Source organism: Paramisgurnus dabryanus, chromosome 9 (assembly GCF_030506205.2).
Source record: "Paramisgurnus dabryanus chromosome 9, PD_genome_1.1, whole genome shotgun sequence".
Lineage (NCBI taxonomy): Eukaryota > Metazoa > Chordata > Actinopteri > Cypriniformes > Cobitidae > Paramisgurnus > Paramisgurnus dabryanus.
In genome coordinates this window covers 3,480,621-3,501,275 of record NC_133345.1, presented here as the reverse complement: position 1 = coordinate 3,501,275, position 20,655 = coordinate 3,480,621, and the positions used below count along the sequence as shown (strand labels likewise).

General features: G+C 37.7%; 3 non-coding genes and 1 pseudogene across 3 annotated transcripts; all 4 read left to right on the top strand.

Moving 5' to 3' along the window:
- Window positions 1-10,035: 10,035 nt before the first annotated feature.
- LOC135752895 (U2 spliceosomal RNA) lies at window positions 10,036-10,248 on the top strand (annotated as a pseudogene).
- Window positions 10,249-11,031: 783 nt separating this feature from the next.
- LOC135752874 (U1 spliceosomal RNA) lies at window positions 11,032-11,196 on the top strand. Its single transcript, XR_010533362.1, has one exon. It is a non-coding gene; the product is annotated as a U1 spliceosomal RNA (small nuclear RNA).
- Window positions 11,197-18,509: 7,313 nt separating this feature from the next.
- Window positions 18,510-18,700, top strand: LOC135752885 (U2 spliceosomal RNA). The gene has a single exon (XR_010533371.1). It is a non-coding gene; the product is annotated as a U2 spliceosomal RNA (small nuclear RNA).
- A 784-nt stretch (window positions 18,701-19,484) lies between these two features.
- LOC135752873 (U1 spliceosomal RNA) lies at window positions 19,485-19,649 on the top strand. The gene has a single exon (XR_010533361.1). It is a non-coding gene; the product is annotated as a U1 spliceosomal RNA (small nuclear RNA).
- Window positions 19,650-20,655: the final 1,006 nt, after the last annotated feature.

The following is a 20,655-nucleotide window of genomic DNA, read 5'->3' as shown; positions in this document are numbered from 1 at the left end:
TGCAAAAAGCATTCAGCGAGCAAATTAACTGAAGCTTTACCTTCGTGTTTCTTTTTGTATGAGTGATAACTGTTTCTGTATGTATTTGTATGGTTTTTTTACAAGTATAGAGTGAAATGCACACGGTGAGTAATGAACGCAGACCTTCAGTGCCGGACCTCTGACCCGCTAACCTCCATCCCGACAGCCAGCGCCTTCTCCGGATGCCATTGCGGTATCGCTTCTCGGCTTTTTGTGTAAGATCGAGTGGACACCGGGGACTACACGTTTAAATGGATTTTTGACCTTCGGCTATGGAAGCGAGGCTTGCTACGTCCACTCCGTGCATCGACTCTGGCGTTTTCCGGGGACAAATAAGGTGAGTTTAAAACCAGAGTTTGCTTCTTTTGTGCGTGGTTGCCAGTTTGTTTGCCAATCCGTGGTCCATAATAAGTTCCGCTTCGTGGTTTCTCCATCGCTCAGTACTTTTCTGTGTTTCTATTTTACGTAAAGCTAACACCAAAACGATTGTGGAAAGCGCTATATAGATTGTTCTCAAAGAAAAAACGAGAAACAAACCCATGTGAATATGGGTCAAATTATCTAGGCGGAGCACTTCGTTCAAAGAAAAACGCAACAGAATTGTTTGCGTTGAACAAAGACAATGGTGCGTGCAGACATCGAATGTGTATTGTGGATAAAAAATGGCCAGTGGGGTGGGACAATTTTTCTTGAATTAAGTGTTTATGGGAAAAGTTCACAATTTTTTTCTTACCCTGTAGGCAGATTTATTTGCTTGTTTTAAGCATAAAATAACAGGAGAAGAAATTGTGTAGGGGGAGCAGAGGGGTTTTTTTTTCGTTCAAAGAAAAGCAGCGTGGCACGAATGAATGTTTGGCTGAAATGCTATCGTAATTTCCCCCTTAATTTTCCTTACAAACATGAAACCAGAGAGAAGGGCCAGTTGGCATCGAATTGCACCTTGTATTCGGTGATTGATTGAGGAAAAATATGCGTATGTGTATATATACACTTGCTTTGTTGAACAGAGACAATGGCCGCGCGTGCTCCAGCGTCACCTATATGCCTATTTCACAAAATGGCGCCTTTGACCGGAAGTAGGGAAAACATCGTTCAGGTTGCACCACTACGATGGCCACTCAATATAGTATGGACTGACAGCTGCTTTGTTTTCTCCTACACATGAATTTACTTGTAAAAATAACAATAACATATATTGTCGATTGGTGTTATATTATTTTTTTAGCATTACGTATTATCAAAATATATCATATGTTAGACAGCTGTCAATTTTAAATAAAATAACGAGACATACATAACTATTCGTGTCTGCTCCCGTTTATTGTAATGAGTCTGCACATTTGGAGAAATACTTAGACATTTTACTTCTTATTTCTTTAGACTGAATAATTATTTCTTATTAATTCCAAAGTATGAGACCCGATGATCTAATCGTGGTGCATGTGCTATTCCTCGTTTGTTTGCCTGCATCCATTGCTTTACGGCTTGCTTGTTGCGTTGAAATGCACATTTGATTTCTTTACCAGCATTGGATTTAGACCATTCAATGAGAAGAGTTAACAGCGTTTATTATGATTGATAAGCCCTCAACGGAGAATGAAGTCTGCATACATTAAAAGCCTTATTTTGTTTTTATCGTGTGCCTTCCAAAATGTATGCGACGAAACTTAAATCACGCAAAAAATGAATGGTAACTAGACGTGCTTGTTGTGTGCAGGGAGTGCATTTATTTGTAAACTTTTGCTAAATCAAAATGGTTTATTTGTATTTGCTTTTTACCTGGGTTTTATCAGGTTCGCAGTCGGGACATTTTTAATCCATAGTGTATGGAGTTATCTAGTAGAAAATGATCTGCTGTTTTTTTGGTAGAATGTTGTGTGAGCTAAAGAAACGAGGAATAAAACACACACCGCGATTAAAAAAATCAGATCGCATACTTTGTAATTAAAAATAAATAATAATTAATTTCAAAGAAATAAGAAGTAAAATGTGTAAGTATTCCTCAAAATGTGCTTTGGACTAAGTCCCCCGTCATCACAGCAAACGGGAGCAGACCCGAATAGGTATGTCTAGTTATTTTATTAAACATTTCCAGCCGTCTGTAAATTCATGTTTGAAAGAAAAAAGTAAATGAATATCTTACTTACTGTTTTTGTCTTGTTTTCTAGTGAATATCTGACAATTCTTAAATGGAGATACATTTACTTGGTAAGCAAAGTGGCTTAAGATATTATGTATTGTAATAGAAAATTGTTATAAAAACGTTTTGTTTTTGCTGGGAATTCTTGTATATATTTCACAGCTATATAATTAATTATAATAACGCACTTTTTGTTGATAAACATGTTAAAAAATACATTAACACAGAATAATGTGGCAACAAATCAAATGTGCATTTAAATGCAACAAGCAGAAAATAAATAAATAAAGCAAATGCATGGAAAAGAAACGAGGAATAAAACAAACACCGCGATTAAAAAAATCAGATCGCATACTTTGTAATTGAAAATAAATAATAATTAATTCCAAAGAAATAAGAAGTAAAATGTGTAAGTATTCCTCAAAATGTGCTTTGGACTAAGTCCCCGTCATCACAGCAAACGGGAGCAGACCCGAATAGGTATGTCTAGTTATTTTATTTAAAATTTCCAGCCGTCTGTAAATTCATGTTTGAAAGAAAAAAGTAAATGAATATCTTACTTACTGTTTTTGTCTTGTTTTCTTGTGAATATCTGACAATTCTTAAATGGAGATACATTTACTTGGTAAGCAAAGTGGCGTAAGATATTATGTATTGTAATAGAACATTGTTATAAAAGCGTTTTGTGTTTGCTGGGAATTCACAGCCATATAATTAATTATAATAATGCACTTTTTGTTTATAAACATGTTAAAAAATACATTAACACAGAATAATGTGGCAACAAATCAAACGTGCATTTAAATGCAACAAGCAAAAATAAATAAATAAAGCAAATGCACGGAAAAGAAACGAGGAATAAAACAAACACCGCGATTAAAAAATCAGATCGTATACTTTGTAATAATTGAAATAAATTATAAAAATCAACAGGTTTATATTTAAAACAAGTAAAAAATATCTGCCAGCGGGGTAAGAAAAATAAACTTAATTCTAGTTTCAGCTTAATTCAATAATAAACTCAATTTAGGTTTATTTTTCTTACCCCACTGGCAGATATTTTTACTTGTTTTAAGCCTTAACCTATTACATTTTAGAATTTATTTCAGTAAACAAGACTTAAATTCTAAGCCACTTTGCTTATTAAGTAAATGTATCTTGATTTAAGAATTATTTTTTAACTCGAAAACATGAATAAAATACTAAGTAAACGAACAGATTGGGATGTTCAAAACACTTAAACATTTTTTTTTCACTCTACCCGTCATATTACAGCTGTCGAAAAACCACAGCAACGTTGACAGACCTGGAAGCCATGATATATTAGCAGTTTTTAAAATAAGTTAAATCTAGAATCCTTATTGGTTTTAGATACTTAAAAGCAATGAATGATCTTCTTTCTTTTGAATTGATTTGGTATTATGGAGGAGCTCTGTGTCTGGTTATTGAAGATGATTTGGTCTTTGCTCCTATGTTGGCTTATTTTTTGTTATTTCCGTTACTATATATATATATTTTTTTTCCCCTTTGTTTTTTCTGATTTGAGGTTATGAAAATGTTTTAATTTGTAATAAAGGTTTTTTGAAAATTCTAAATTCTCTCTCTCTCTCTCTCTCTCTCTCTCTCTCTCTCTCTCTCTCTCTCTCTCTCTCTCTCGCTCTCGCTCTCTCTCTCTCTCTCTCTCATGAGCGTGGATCAGTTCCTGCATCAAGGAAAAAATGCGCATCCTGGTAAATTTCAGAAGTTAGACGACTGAACTGCAGCGGACAGCGTAAGATTTATGAAAACACATTTGAGAAGAAAGGCAAAGCATGTTTCACAGTTAATCCAAGACCATAATGACAATTTTGCGCTCTGTTTCCCGAAGCTCGTGGAGGCGTGGAGCAGCATACACAGTTAAGGTATGTGCGATCTACCGGCATTACCTTTACGATCGACGTATTGGATCTGCAAGCTGCAAGCAAACTAACTGAAGCTTTACTTCATGTTTCTGTTTGGTTAAGCGATGACTGCTTTTTCCCAACAGTTTGTGTGTGTGTTTTCTGCATGGGTTTAGAAAACATGAACTTCTGATCTGCTAGCTCAACGTTCTACCTCTGGGTTATACAATGAGAACGTATAGAGTTAAATGCCCGCTAGCCTCCACCCCAAAAGCCAGCGCCTTCGCCGGCTCCCCCTTTGGCTGCGTCTATTCCGGTATCGCTTCTCGGCCTTTTGGCTAAGTTCAACAGGACGTGACTGCGATCGACTTCTCTGTTTAGAATACAGACTATTACCTGTCAGTGGTTTTAGTCTCTTCGGACAGGGATTATATCCGGACTTTACTTGTGAACGTCAGTTTTTCCAGTTTTCCTTTGGATTTACGTGGTGGTTTTTATCCTTTATTCAGGTATCTTTTACAGCTCGCCGGGAAGGAGAAAATACACCAGCGTTCACAGGTAGAGTGCCTTTTACTTATTTATTCGGCTGTTTTATCATTTATCGTCCTTTTATTTTTTTAGTTATTTATTGCATCGTTCTTTTAAATATTTATTGGTGGTTTTTCTCGTATTTTTAAAAGGCTGTTGGTGCCTCCATCATGGCGGCTCGCGCCGGCGTGCGGAGGCACCACAGTGTGCGTTTTTCTTTTATTGAGAAAGACGGCACATTACCCCAAATGTCCAGATTAGATTTTTCCCGCAAACTTATACAACAAAGCTTAAAGTTCACGCCGAACGATTTAAATTGTATAATTTCTCTCCCTTTTAATAAGGGGTTTGACGTGAGTTTTAAGACGGCTGCGTTGTTAAATGACTTTTGGTCAAGGTTTCAGAGTGTTACGACCCTCTTCTCCATTTTTAAAGTGGAAAAACTGACTGACAACACCAATAAAGTGGTAATTGTCAGGATGTTTAATGAAACCGTTAATGGAGAAGACATATGCACATGGTTGGGGAGATATTGCTCTGTGAGAGGACAAGCCATGAAGATGTTTGATGAGGATGGCATATGGAACTGTTCCTGGAGGGTCCCTATAAAACAATGGGAAGACCCCCAGGGGTTCCAGGGCCTGAGACATCTGCCATCGGTGATTGTGCTTGGAGAAAACAGAGGCTACATTTATTACCAAGGAATGCCTAAATTATGTCGACGATGTGGTGAGATGGGACATTTAATTGAAGCCTGCCAAAAGCCTTTCTGTGGGAAATGTAGAGAAATTGGGCATACTTTTGAAAGTTGTCCCAATGGCAGGAAGTGCAACCTCTGTGGAGAGTTTAATCATCTTTACAGAGATTGCCCTAAATCGTTTGCCAACAAAGTAAAAGCTAACAAAATGGCGGCTCAGAGTAACGGTCGAGATAACGAGGAGGCGGAGCCACAAAATTCAAACTTCCCGCCAAGAACTGAGATTGAAGGAGAGGTGGAGGGGGAGGAGGAGCCACAGCCAGTACAGAGAGAGGAAGGTAATGAAGTGGAAGACGGTTTAGAAAGTAAAGACCAGGAAAATGAAAAAAGTGTCGAAGAGAATGGAGAAAGTGAGTTATTGTTAAGTTTGCCATGTGCTCAATTGACAAATAAAAAAAGGGTAGCTGAGTCACCCCTTTCAAAAGAAATGAGGAAACGTGATCGGATGGGACTTGTGTCAGATTCCTCCTCTTCCGGGGACCTGAACAGGATTTTCCCAACCGATTCTCCCAATGAAGTTTCTTTTCTGTCAATAGAGCTGAAAACATCTACCCCTAGAGCTATTAGCTCGGGGGTGAAACAGGTTAACCCTCCTGATCCCTCTCTCATAGGGATAAAGGAAGAACCTGTTTCACAGGAAATTGAGTTTTTAGGCTAACAGCTTGGTTTTAAATTGTTCTCATGTTTTAGAAAATACTTTTGTAATGAATTTTAAAGGCTCACATTTTTTACATGATGTTTTAATTCCTTTTTAAGCTTATGCCTTTTTTACCTAATTTATTAATCATGGCTCTCACAATTTCAACAATTAATGTAAGGAGTGTGAGCTCCACGGTCCGAGCAAACACTATTTTATCCTTTTTAAAATCTCAAAAGTCAGATATTTTTTTACTACAAGAGTGTGCTTTACCTTTTTTATCTAGTTACAGGAGATGGGAGGAGATTTGGACGCCGGGACCCTCCATATGGAGCGGGTCCAACTTCAACAAAAATGATGGAGTCGCGATTTTAATAAATAACCCTCACATCCTGGTGAAGGGGAGCACGGTGGTAAGAAATGGACGGGCTATTTTAGCAAACCTGACTTTTTTAGATAGAGATTTTAATGTCTTTAATTTGTATGGTTTTACAGGTAAAAATGATAGGTATGAGCTTTTAGAGGAACTACAGTCCCACATGTTGGGGAGGATACCATTAGTGATGGGGGGAGATTTTAATTGTGTTTTAGCAAAGACTGATAGGAAAAGGGCGGGGGAAGATTTTAAGTTTGACAAGACGTCAGTTTTATTGCAAAGTTTAGTTAAGGATTTTAAATTGACTGACTGTTTTAAGACTTTGCATCCAAGAGAGCTGGGCTACACCTGGGTCAGTGGTGATGGCACCAACGCCTCTCGTATTGACTACATTTTTGTACGTGATTGCCCGCCAACTGATGCTATATTAACACCTATGTTTTTTTCCGATCACTCTATGCTGTCTTGCACCATTTCTTTCAATACAAAACTGACAGTAGGGGGAGGGATCTGGAAAATGAATTGCTCCCTGTTGCAGGAGGAGGAGATAGTTAGTGATTACAGGGAGCAATTCAACGAATGGCAGACCCTCCAGGACTTCTTTGACTCACGTGCACAGTGGTGGGAAATGGTAAAACACCGGACGAGACTGTTTTTTAGAAAGAAAGGCATTGAAAAAAAGAACAAAGAAAAGAGACGCATGTCGGGACTGCAAAAAAGATTACAAAGGTATTTCAAGTTGGTAAACGAAGGGTTTGATTTTAATGAAGAGCTAAAGGAGGTTAAAAAAGAAATGGCTGAGTTAGAAAAACAAAGAAACAAAGGGTTGATTTTAAGAAGTAAGGAAAAAGATCTGGAAGAAGGCGAAAAGTGCACAAGATATTTTTTTAAGAGGATTTTAACAAATAAAGCGGTAATAACCAAATTAAAAAATGGGGAGAAGGAAGCCAGTAACACAGAAGAGATATTAAAAGAAGTAGAATCATTTTATGCAGATTTATACAATAAAAAAGAGGTAACCGAGGAAGCCATAGGAAATATTCTGGGAATTTTAGAAAATAAAATTGAAAATGAGTGTGCTATTTTAACCCAAGATTTTACTTTTTTAGAGCTTACAAAATGTATGAAGGATTTTAAAACAGGTAAGTCGCCGGGAAGTGACGGCCTTCCCGTGGAATTTTATTCAAAATTTTGGGACATTTTAGCACCTGAACTTTTAATGATTTTTAATGATTTTGACAGACTGGACCGACTACCTGACAGTTTTAGACTAGGTATTGTTTCGCTTTTACATAAAAAAGGAGATAGAACAGACTTAAAAACATGGAGACCAATCAGCCTTTTAAATTTGGATTGTAAACTTTTTAGCAAGCTTTTAGCGACACGCATGTCCATGTTTTTAAAAGACGTGATCCACCCGGATCAAGCGTGTGCTGTGCCCGGGAAGAGGATCACAGACAGCCTAATATTGATCCGAGATGCCATCTGTTTTGCGAGAGACAGAAACATTGGCCTTATAGTGTTAAATTTAGATTTCGAAAAAGCTTTCGATCGTGTCTCGCACCAGTACCTATTGCAGGTACTGGAGAAAATGGGTTTCCCAGGGAGGTTCTTAGAATGGGTGGCATTGCTGTATAATGACATAACCAGCAAAATTCTAGTAAATGGGCATTTAACAAAGGCTGTTAATATACACAGCGGCGTCCGTCAAGGGTGCCCGTTATCCCCGCTCTTGTACGTGGCTTGTATTGAGCCACTGGCACAGCTCTTGAGAAAGGACCAACGGATCGAAGGACTTAGACTACCGGGAGGTTTGATAACAAAATGTGTTTTATACATGGATGATGTGACTATTTTAACGACTGACTTTTTATCTGTCCGAAGAGCTTTGGAACTAACAGATTTTTATGGACAGGCCTCAGGCTCTAAATTAAATAGAAACAAGTCTGAGGCCCAGCTCTTCGGACAGTGGGATGACATAAATGTGGGAGGACTGGACGTGACTCTGAGGAATACTGACATAAAAATTCTAGGCGTGAAATTTGACAGGGAGGGTGGTGGACGTGGAAATTGGACAGATACTTTGGGGAAAGTAAGACAGCGATTAGGTTTGTGGGGACTAAGGACTTTGACAATGGAAGGAAAAATTTTGGTTTTTAAAGCAGTGATTTTACCTCTGTTTTTATTGTTGTGTTCTGTTTTTAGCCCCCCCAGGTCTTTCATTTTAGCAGTGGAACGTGCTGTCTTTTATTTTCTCTGGGGGTCCAGGTGGGAGAGGATAAAGAGAGAAACCGTCAAAAAACGAAAGGAAAATGGAGGCAAAGGACTCCCAGACCTTGGTCTTTTCCTAGGGAGTAATTTTAGTGCTTTACATTTGAAGTATGCCACATCCCCATCCAGTGACAAGACCACAGCAATAGTCAAGTTCTGGATGGGGTCGTATTTACGCTATTTAAAAATTTTAACAGTAGATCTTAGAACCCCAGTGTCTTTTAACTTGCCAAAAGAATATGCTTTTATTAAGAAATTTCTAAGGAAACATGACTTAGAAAGTGAAAATTTGAATGTTTTAAAGGACCATAAAATGATTATCTCTGTTGTGCAGGACCGGGAGAAGGTGAGCCCAGTACCAGGCCTAACGGAGATTGAGGCAAAAACAGTATGGAGGAACGCAGCCCACCCTGCCCTTCAGAACCATCAAAAGGACCTGATGTGGATGGTGGCCCATGAGATCCTACCGACCAGGGCGGTTATGCACTCCCGCGGCATGGCCGCCAACGCAAAGTGCCCACGGCTCGGGTGCAACCACGAAGAGACCGTGCGGCACGTCCTCTGGGAGTGCGGCGCTGCACAGGACCAGTGGACCGCGACCGGCCCCCTGGTTTTCCCGTGCCTGCCAGTGGGTGGGGTCCAGATGGACTATAATCTCGCCGTCCTAGGGGTGGGCCGGAGGACAAAGGAATTAACATCGGAACAGTTCACGACGCTCTGGCTCACCCTGAACGCTATAAAGCTTGCAATCTGGACTTCCAGAAACCTGCTGGTGGGGAAACGGGTGACGGTGCCCCTCCAAGCCACTATGAGGACGGTTGAGAACTTGCTGCAGGGGCACCGCGCCTAATCATTCGGATGGGGGGGCCGGGGTTGCCACAGAGAGGGTCCTGGCCGCCACCGACCTTGGTCGCCCGTAGATGTACCCTCACCACTTTCGGCTACGGGAGCAGCGGGCCAGAGGGTACGGATCTCCTCTGGGCCCCTGAAACCGGGTTTGATTGCCTGGGACTGAAGGGTGAGAGTGGGCCCATAGGGAAGGCTCACCTCTCCAGTCAAGCACAACAGAGTATTGTTTTTAAGACTTTTATTATTTAAAATGTTTTAGTCATTGAGGATTACTCACCAGCTTTGTTGTATTGTTTTATTCTGGCTTTTAAAACACACTGGAAGCACTTTTAATATATGTAAAAGAAACAATAAACTATATTTAACTTTTTTTCTCGTTCTACAAGGTTTTAAGGATTGCATGCTTTTACACGGGTCATTTTAGGTGCTTCATTTGTATTTTAACATGTGGTGTGTTTTAGGGATTCAGGATTTTAGTGGTGTTTTAACCCTCGTTGTTTGGATTTTCTTGACTAGTTTTTGACTTTTCACCTGCATTTGTACATTAGTGTTTTTACTTAATTTATTGTTTCATGTACACTTGTTTAAATATGTGATTATGTATCAATAAAAACCAGTCAAAAGAAAAAAAAAAAATCTGTTCTTATCAGTTTAATGTCTGATACGTCTCCTATCCGGGGACTATATGTTAAATGGATTTTTGACCTTCGGAAATGGAAGCGGAGCTTGCTCCTTCCACTCCATGCATCAACATGGTATTGCAGTGTTTCCATGAATGGTGCGCTCCCCTTCTCGGGGACAAATAAGTCAAGTAAAAAAAAAGAATTTGCTTCTTCTGTGCGTGAATGACGGTGTTTTTTCTAATCCGTGTGTTTTAAAATTGCTGTGTTTTCGTTGGCTTTATTGGTTTAACGAAAAGCTTGCGTGGAAATGAACACGCTGACAAAGAAATGTTTTTTGTAATGTATTTAATTATTTTCTTTACAAGTTTGTGGTGGTGATCCGAGGACGAATTAAACATCCTCGACACAGCTGAAGGTGCAACAAAAGCGAAAGAGGCCGATTGGAATGTTAAAAACACCTGAAAACTTTTTTTCACTACCCTTCATACTACAGCTGTCGAAAAACCACAGCAACGTCGACAGACCTGGAGGCATAGCTGTACTTGTTTAACTCACAACGACAACGGGTAAGTCATTGAGCCCTGTGTTTTTATTTATCCACGTTCTAAAATTGCTATGCTTTCGTTGTTTCTTGATTGCTCTGTACATTTATTTGTTTCTATTCCACGTAAAGATACTTTGTAATAACGAAACCATATATTTGAATGCGCAATTTAAATCCATTTGATTTAAATTGTTTCACATATTTCACTCTACACGGTTCAACCGGGCTGGAAACGGAATAAAAATAGGGTAGATCTCGAAGAATGTTTGGTCTCAGACGTGGCTTCGTGCGCTTTCCACCTGGTCACACACAGTAATGAAATGTTAGTCGGATGGCCTTCGGGGGCGCCGTCGATGTGATCGGTCACAGGAAGATGCGTCCGTCTGGCCTCAAAGGGTGTCGCTCATACTTACCTGGCAGGGGAGACACCATGATCATGAAGGTGGTTCACCCAGGGCGAGGCTCAGCCATTGCACTCCGGTTGTGCTGACCCTTTGCGAATTCCCCAAATGTGGGAATCTCGACTGCAAAATTTCTGATAGTGGGGGACTGCGTTCGCGCTCTCCCCTGACCTTTGTGTTAAAAATAGATTCTTTTGTCCAAGAGACGTCTAACCACGGCCCAAGAATACATTAGTCATCAAAAAGGCGGCTATTTAACGACTACATAATTTCTAATAGACAGCGAATATGTGTCTAGGCTAAAACAAGGCTTAATTTGGGCTGTCAGTGAAAATCTAATAGACGTTTGACCATTCCAAAAGAATAGACTAGCCATTGAATAGAACCACAATCAAACGGCTACATGTCTAAGAGACAGTCAACAAAATAATGCTTAGATGATTCTTTTCCTTCCAATATAAGAGGTTCTCGGGAATGGCAATCATCCAAACTAATAAATTATAAAGGCTTTTATAAGAAAATGACAACAGTTAAACAACATAGACAGCGTTGGGCAATACAAAATGCTAATAAATACAAGACAAATTGAAATATTGTACATCCATGTACATTAAACAAGCCAACAAATCTGCCAATGGGCTACGACAATTTTTCTTGAATTAAGTGTTTATATCTAGATTTGTTTCTTACCCCTTTGGCAGATTTATTTGCTTGTTTTAAGCCCAAATTCGCTTAAATTTTGAGTTTTTTTCTCCCTAAAGGCTAGGCTTATTTTCTTAGGGCATTTTGCTCATCAAAAAATGCATCTTATTTTAAGACTTTCTAGATATTTGTACAGTGAAAACAGTTCGAAATAACAAGTAAGAAATGATTTTTTGCAATGTATTCATTCATTCGCTACCCTTCATACTACAGCTGTCGAAAAACCACAGCAACGTCGACAGACCTGGAAGCGTAGCTGTATTTGTTTAACTCACAAAGACAACGGGTAAAGTATTTTCTTGATTACCTAAATGACTTGCTGTAAGAAAATAAGTTTAAGTTTAAGGGGGGGAAATACAGTTTAAAGGGATATTTCAATTTATGATGATAGTTCTGTCATCATTTACTCATGCATACAGGCTTACAACAACACGAGGATTAGTTTTTTTCTGAGTAACACAAAAGAAGGTATTTTGAGGAATGATGGTAAACCCACAGCAGATAGTCACCATTGACTTCCATAGTAGGAATAAAAAAAATATGATGGAATTTATTAGGTACCATCAACCGTGTGCTAACCATCACTTTGCAAAATATTTTCTTCATCATTTATCACGATACTTCCAAAATATTTTTTCCTACTAAGTCAATATTTCATTATTTGCTTTACAAGCTTAAAAATGATGGTGACATGATTCCATGGTAATCACAAACAGTTAAACAAGTAAAATAATCACCATTACTTTTAAAAGCATTTTGAAAATTGCTTGCTTATGCTGGGAGTAAAGGTATTTCACGCAGTGCGCATCCTCTTTAAAAGGTAATGTATGCTTCTTTTAAAGCTGACACATTTGCCACATTAAAATAACAGAAATGTGTACTGTTTAAACTTTTTGGGGCCGGTGTGTCTGTGTTCTTGGGGCACACATCTACATGTAAAAGCAGAATTGCTTATTATTCTTCTCTATTTCTTGTATAGGTCAATTATGAGTGGAGAACCGTTCACCAAATGAAGACCGCAGCCAGGTGACGGGATTCTGTGGTAATCGCAAACAGGTAAACCAGTTAAATAATCATCATTTATTGTTAAAATAATTTTGAAAATTGAAGTTCTGTGTGTTCTTATTGTACTTTATTTATTTCTGCAGGTAAGCACCATACCGTAAGCTTCATTCCCTTTATAACAGGTAAGGTTCATACTGTTTTATTCTTTTGTACTGTTTTATTCGTACTGTTTTAAATCATTCAGTAAATGCAAAGTTAAACTGATGTGTTTTTAATCTAGATTTAAAAGTGTCTACTGTTGAAGCACATCTGATCTCTTCTGAAAGCTGATAATAACTAAATGCTGATGCACCTTGTTTTGAGTGAACCCTTGTTTTTTCTAAATGACCTGATCCTATTGATCCGAGTAATCGGTTTCATATTCGATTAGCATATCTGTCATGTATTTCGGCCCGTAGCCATGAAGTGGTTTTTAAACAAGTAACAGTACTTTTTTAATCCATTGTCCATTGCAATAATCGGCCCTGCTGGTGATGAAAGCATGAACAAGTTTCTCTAAGTCCTGTCTTGAGACAAAACCTCCAATTCTGGCAATATTTCTGAGATGGTAGTAAAAGCAGAATTCCTTATTATTTTTCTCTATCTCAGGCTCTATGGCATATATGTCATGATTTTATTTGTCTATTTATATGTCTATTTACAAGGACTGCCTTGGCCAAATGTTATTGTTAATTAATATTGAAGCAGTTATTTAACATATTTCCTTTGAGTAGTGATTTGTGTAATGATCCATATATCTATTTTTATGTATATTTTTAACTTGGGAATGTGATTTTAAAGCACATATTTGTTATTGTATGACACCTCTCATGTTATGAAAGTAAAAAATAAATGTATTTTCTGATGTCTTGCATTTCTGTTTTTAAACTGTTAATCCTTATCAAGTGCTATACATTAGAAAGTGGATAAATAACAAAAATGTCACTCCTGACAGCTGATAAATTAATCGTTCTTTATAGCACCACTGAGGTGAGCACTTTTCAAGGCAAGATTCTTTATAGAACCGTATAAAAAGGTTCTATATAGTACCAAAAAAAAAAAACGGGTTCTGCTATGGTTACAAGCTGAAGAACCCTTATTTGTTACTATTTAGGAGCATTTGTCTTTAGAGTGTTGCGTAGGTTCGAAACTTTCAAACTTTTAACCAAAAAAAAAAAAAGGGTCACACGGTTTTATTTGTGGTGTGGACATGAACACGCTGCAGGCATTGAAATGTAATTTGTAATTTATTGTCTCATTTCATATTTAACAAATAGGAAGCAAAGTGCTATTCAATCAGTTTAACTAAACAACTGGTGTTCCTCAATTTTGGGGCCTATGTTGTTCAGTATATCAGTTTTGTTCAGTTTTGTATGTGCATGCAAAAAGCATTCAGCGAGCAAATTAACTGAAGCTTTACCTTCGTGTTTCTTTTTGTATGAGTGATAACTGTTTCTGTATGTATTTGTATGGTTTTTTCACAAGTATAGAGTGAAATGCACACGGTGAGTAATGAACGCAGACCTTCAGTGCCGGACCTCTGACCCGCTAACCTCCATCACGACAGCCAGCGCCTTCTCCGGATGCCATTGCGGTATCGCTTCTCGGCTTTTTGTGTAAGATCGAGTGGACACCGGGGACTACACGTTTAAATGGATTTTTGACCTTCGGCTATGGAAGCGAGGCTTGCTACGTCCACTCCGTGCATCGACTCTGGCGTTTTCCGGGGACAAATAAGGTGAGTTTAAAACCAGAGTTTGCTTCTTTTGTGCGTGGTTGCCAGTTTGTTTGCCAATCCGTGGTCCATAATAAGTTCCGCTTCGTGGTTTCTCCATCGCTCAGTACTTTTCTGTGTTTCTATTTTACGTAAAGCTAACACCAAAACGATTGTGGAAAGCGCTATATAGATTGTTCTCAAAGAAAAAACGAGAAACAAACCCATGTGAATATGGGTCAAATTATCTAGGCGGAGCACTTCGTTCAAAGAAAAACGCAACAGAATTGTTTGCGTTGAACAAAGACAATGGTGCGTGCAGACATCGAATGTGTATTGTGGATAAAAAATGGCCAGTGGGGTGGGACAATTTTTCTTGAATTAAGTGTTTATGGGAAAAGTTCACAATTTTTTTCTTACCCTGTAGGCAGATTTATTTGCTTGTTTTAAGCATAAAATAACAGGAGAAGAAATTGTGTAGGGGGAGCAGAGGGGTTTTTTTTTTCGTTCAAAGAAAAGCAGCGTGGCACGAATGAATGTTTGGCTGAAATGCTATCGTAATTTCCCCCTTAATTTTCCTTACAAACATGAAACCAGAGAGAAGGGCCAGTTGGCATCGAATTGCACCTTGTATTCGGTGATTGATTGAGGAAAAATATGCGTATGTGTATATATACACTTGCTTTGTTGAACAGAGACAATGGCCGCGCGTGCTCCAGCGTCACCTATATGCCTATTTCACAAAATGGCGCCTTTGACCGGAAGTAGGGAAAACATCGTTCAGGTTGCACCACTACGATGGCCACTCAATATAGTATGGACTGACAGCTGCTTTGTTTTCTCCTACACATGAATTTACTTGTAAAAATAACAATAACATATATTGTCGATTGGTGTTATATTATTTTTTTAGCATTACGTATTATCAAAATATATCATATGTTAGACAGCTGTCAATTTTAAATAAAATAACGAGACATACATAACTATTCGTGTCTGCTCCCGTTTATTGTAATGAGTCTGCACATTTGGAGAAATACTTAGACATTTTACTTCTTATTTCTTTAGACTGAATAATTATTTCTTATTAATTCCAAAGTATGAGACCCGATGATCTAATCGTGGTGCATGTGCTATTCCTCGTTTGTTTGCCTGCATCCATTGCTTTACGGCTTGCTTGTTGCGTTGAAATGCACATTTGATTTCTTTACCAGCATTGGATTTAGACCATTCAATGAGAAGAGTTAACAGCGTTTATTATGATTGATAAGCCCTCAACGGAGAATGAAGTCTGCATACATTAAAAGCCTTATTTTGTTTTTATCGTGTGCCTTCCAAAATGTATGCGACGAAACTTAAATCACGCAAAAAATGAATGGTAACTAGACGTGCTTGTTGTGTGCAGGGAGTGCATTTATTTGTAAACTTTTGCTAAATCAAAATGGTTTATTTGTATTTGCTTTTTACCTGGGTTTTATCAGGTTCGCAGTCGGGACATTTTTAATCCATAGTGTATGGAGTTATCTAGTAGAAAATGATCTGCTGTTTTTTTGGTAGAATGTTGTGTGAGCTAAAGAAACGAGGAATAAAACACACACCGCGATTAAAAAAATCAGATCGCATACTTTGTAATTAAAAATAAATAATAATTAATTTCAAAGAAATAAGAAGTAAAATGTGTAAGTATTCCTCAAAATGTGCTTTGGACTAAGTCCCCCGTCATCACAGCAAACGGGAGCAGACCCGAATAGGTATGTCTAGTTATTTTATTAAACATTTCCAGCCGTCTGTAAATTCATGTTTGAAAGAAAAAAGTAAATGAATATCTTACTTACTGTTTTTGTCTTGTTTTCTAGTGAATATCTGACAATTCTTAAATGGAGATACATTTACTTGGTAAGCAAAGTGGCTTAAGATATTATGTATTGTAATAGAAAATTGTTATAAAAACGTTTTGTTTTTGCTGGGAATTCTTGTATATATTTCACAGCTATATAATTAATTATAATAACGCACTTTTTGTTGATAAACATGTTAAAAAATACATTAACACAGAATAATGTGGCAACAAATCAAATGTGCATTTAAATGCAACAAGCAGAAAATAAATAAATAAAGCAAATGCATGGAAAAGAAACGAGGAATAAAACAAACACCGCGATTAAAAAAATCAGATCGCATACTTTGTAATTGAAAATAAATAATAATTAATTCCAAAGAAATAAGAAGTAAAATGTGTAAGTATTCCTCAAAATGTGCTTTGGACTAAGTCCCCGTCATCACAGCAAACGGGAGCAGACCCGAATAGGTATGTCTAGTTATTTTATTTAAAATTTCCAGCCGTCTGTAAATTCATGTTTGAAAGAAAAAAGTAAATGAATATCTTACTTACTGTTTTTGTCTTGTTTTCTTGTGAATATCTGACAATTCTTAAATGGAGATACATTTACTTGGTAAGCAAAGTGGCGTAAGATATTATGTATTGTAATAGAACATTGTTATAAAAGCGTTTTGTGTTTGCTGGGAATTCACAGCCATATAATTAATTATAATAATGCACTTTTTGTTTATAAACATGTTAAAAAATACATTAACACAGAATAATGTGGCAACAAATCAAACGTGCATTTAAATGCAACAAGCAAAAATAAATAAATAAAGCAAATGCACGGAAAAGAAACGAGGAATAAAACAAACACCGCGATTAAAAAATCAGATCGTATACTTTGTAATAATTGAAATAAATTATAAAAATCAACAGGTTTATATTTAAAACAAGTAAAAAATATCTGCCAGCGGGGTAAGAAAAATAAACTTAATTCTAGTTTCAGCTTAATTCAATAATAAACTCAATTTAGGTTTATTTTTCTTACCCCACTGGCAGATATTTTTACTTGTTTTAAGCCTTAACCTATTACATTTTAGAATTTATTTCAGTAAACAAGACTTAAATTCTAAGCCACTTTGCTTATTAAGTAAATGTATCTTGATTTAAGAATTATTTTTTAACTCGAAAACATGAATAAAATACTAAGTAAACGAACAGATTGGGATGTTCAAAACACTTAAACATTTTTTTTTCACTCTACCCGTCATATTACAGCTGTCGAAAAACCACAGCAACGTTGACAGACCTGGAAGCCATGATATATTAGCAGTTTTTAAAATAAGTTAAATCTAGAATCCTTATTGGTTTTAGATACTTAAAAGCAATGAATGATCTTCTTTCTTTTGAATTGATTTGGTATTATGGAGGAGCTCTGTGTCTGGTTATTGAAGATGATTTGGTCTTTGCTCCTATGTTGGCTTATTTTTTGTTATTTCCGTTACTATATATATATTTTTTTTTTCCCCTTTGTTTTTTCTGATTTGAGGTTATGAAAATGTTTTAATTTGTAATAAAGGTTTTTTGAAAATTCTAAATTCTCTCTCTCTCTCTCTCTCTCTCTCTCTCTCTCTCTCTCTCTCTCTCTCTCTCTCTCTCTCGCTCTCTCTCTCTCTCTCTCTCATGAGCGTGGATCAGTTCCTGCATCAAGGAAAAAATGCGCATCCTGGTAAATTTCAGAAGTTAGACGACTGAACTGCAGCGGACAGCGTAAGATTTATGAAAACACATTTGAGAAGAAAGGCAAAGCATGTTTCACAGTTAATCCAAGACCATAATGACAATTTTGCGCTCTGTTTCCCGAAGCTCGTGGAGGCGTGGAGCAGCATACACAGTTAAGGTATGTGCGATCTACCGGCATTACCTTTACGATCGACGTATTGGATCTGCAAGCTGCAAGCAAACTAACTGAAGCTTTACTTCATGTTTCTGTTTGGTTAAGCGATGACTGCTTTTTCCCAACAGTTTGTGTGTGTGTTTTCTGCATGGGTTTAGAAAACATGAACTTCTGATCTGCTAGCTCAACGTTCTACCTCTGGGTTATACAATGAGAACGTATAGAGTTAAATGCCCGCTAGCCTCCACCCCAAAAGCCAGCGCCTTCGCCGGCTCCCCCTTTGGCTGCGTCTATTCCGGTATCGCTTCTCGGCCTTTTGGCTAAGATCAAGTGTAGTATCTGTTCTTATCAGTTTAATGTCTGATACGTCTCCTATCCGGGGACTATATGTTAAATGGATTTTTGACCTTCGGAAATGGAAGCGGAGCTTGCTCCTTCCACTCCATGCATCAACATGGTATTGCAGTGTTTCCATGAATGGTGCGCTCCCCTTCTCGGGGACAAATAAGTCAAGTAAAAAAAAAGAATTTGCTTCTTCTGTGCGTGAATGACGGTGTTTTTTCTAATCCGTGTGTTTTAAAATTGCTGTGTTTTCGTTGGCTTTATTGGTTTAACGAAAAGCTTGCGTGGAAATGAACACGCTGACAAAGAAATGTTTTTTGTAATGTATTTAATTATTTTCTTTACAAGTTTGTGGTGGTGATCCGAGGACGAATTAAACATCCTCGACACAGCTGAAGGTGCAACAAAAGCGAAAGAGGCCGATTGGAATGTTAAAAACACCTGAAAACTTTTTTTCACTACCCTTCATACTACAGCTGTCGAAAAACCACAGCAACGTCGACAGACCTGGAGGCATAGCTGTACTTGTTTAACTCACAACGACAACGGGTAAGTCATTGAGCCCTGTGTTTTTATTTATCCACGTTCTAAAATTGCTATGCTTTCGTTGTTTTTTTGATTGCTCTGTACATTTATTTGTTTCTATTCCACGTAAAGATACTTTGTAATAACGAAACCATATATTTGAATGCGCAATTTAAATCCATTTGATTTAAATTGTTTCACATATTTCACTCTACACGGTTCAACCGGGCTGGAAACGGAATAAAAATAGGGTAGATCTCGAAGAATGTTTGGTCTCAGACGTGGCTTCGTGCGCTTTCCACCTGGTCACACACAGTAATGAAATGTTAGTCGGATGGCCTTCGGGGGCGCCGTCGATGTGATCGGTCACAGGAAGATGCGTCCGTCTGGCCTCAAAGGGTGTCGCTCATACTTACCTGGCAGGGGAGACACCATGATCATGAAGGTGGTTCACCCAGGGCGAGGCTCAGCCATTGCACTCCGGTTGTGCTGACCCTTTGCGAATTCCCCAAATGTGGGAATCTCGACTGCAAAATTTCTGATAGTGGGGGACTGCGTTCGCGCTCTCCCCTGACCTTTGTGTTAAAAATAGATTCTTTTGTCCAAGAGACGTCTAACCACGGCCCAAGAATACATTAGTCATCAAAAAGGCGGCTATTTAACGACTACATAATTTCTAATAGACAGCGAATATGTGTCTAGGCTAAAACAAGGCTTAATTTGGGCTGTCAGTGAAAATCTAATAGACGTTTGACCATTCCAAAAGAATAGACTAGCCATTGAATAGAACCACAATCAAACGGCTACATGTCTAAGAGACAGTCAACAAAATAATGCTTAGATGATTCTTTTCCTTCCAATATAAGAGGTTCTCGGGAATGGCAATCATCCAAACTAATAAATTATAAAGGCTTTTATAAGAAAATGACAACAGTTAAACAACATAGACAGCGTTGGGCAATACAAAATGCTAATAAATACAAGACAAATTGAAATATTGTACATCCATGTACATTAAACAAGCCAACAAATCTGCCAATGGGCTACGACAATTTTTCTTGAATTAAGTGTTTATATCTAGATTTGTTTCTTACCCCTTTGGCAGATTTATTTGCTTGTTTTAAGCCCAAATTCGCTTAAATTTTGAGTTTTTTTCTCCCTAAAGGCTAGGCTTATTTTCTTAGGGCATTTTGCTCATCAAAAAATGCATCTTATTTTAAGACTTTCTAGATATTTGTACAGTGAAAACAGTTCGAAATAACAAGTAAGAAATGATTTTTTGCAATGTATTCATTCATTCGCTACCCTTCATACTACAGCTGTCGAAAAACCACAGCAACGTCGACAGACCTGGAAGCGTAGCTGTATTTGTTTAACTCACAAAGACAACGGGTAAAGTATTTTCTTGATTACCTAAATGACTTGCTGTAAGAAAATAAGTTTAAGTTTAAGGGGGGGAAATACAGTTTAAAGGGATATTTCAATTTATGATGATAGTTCTGTCATCATTTACTCATGCATACAGGCTTACAACAACACGAGGATTAGTTTTTTTCTGAGTAACACAAAAGAAGGTATT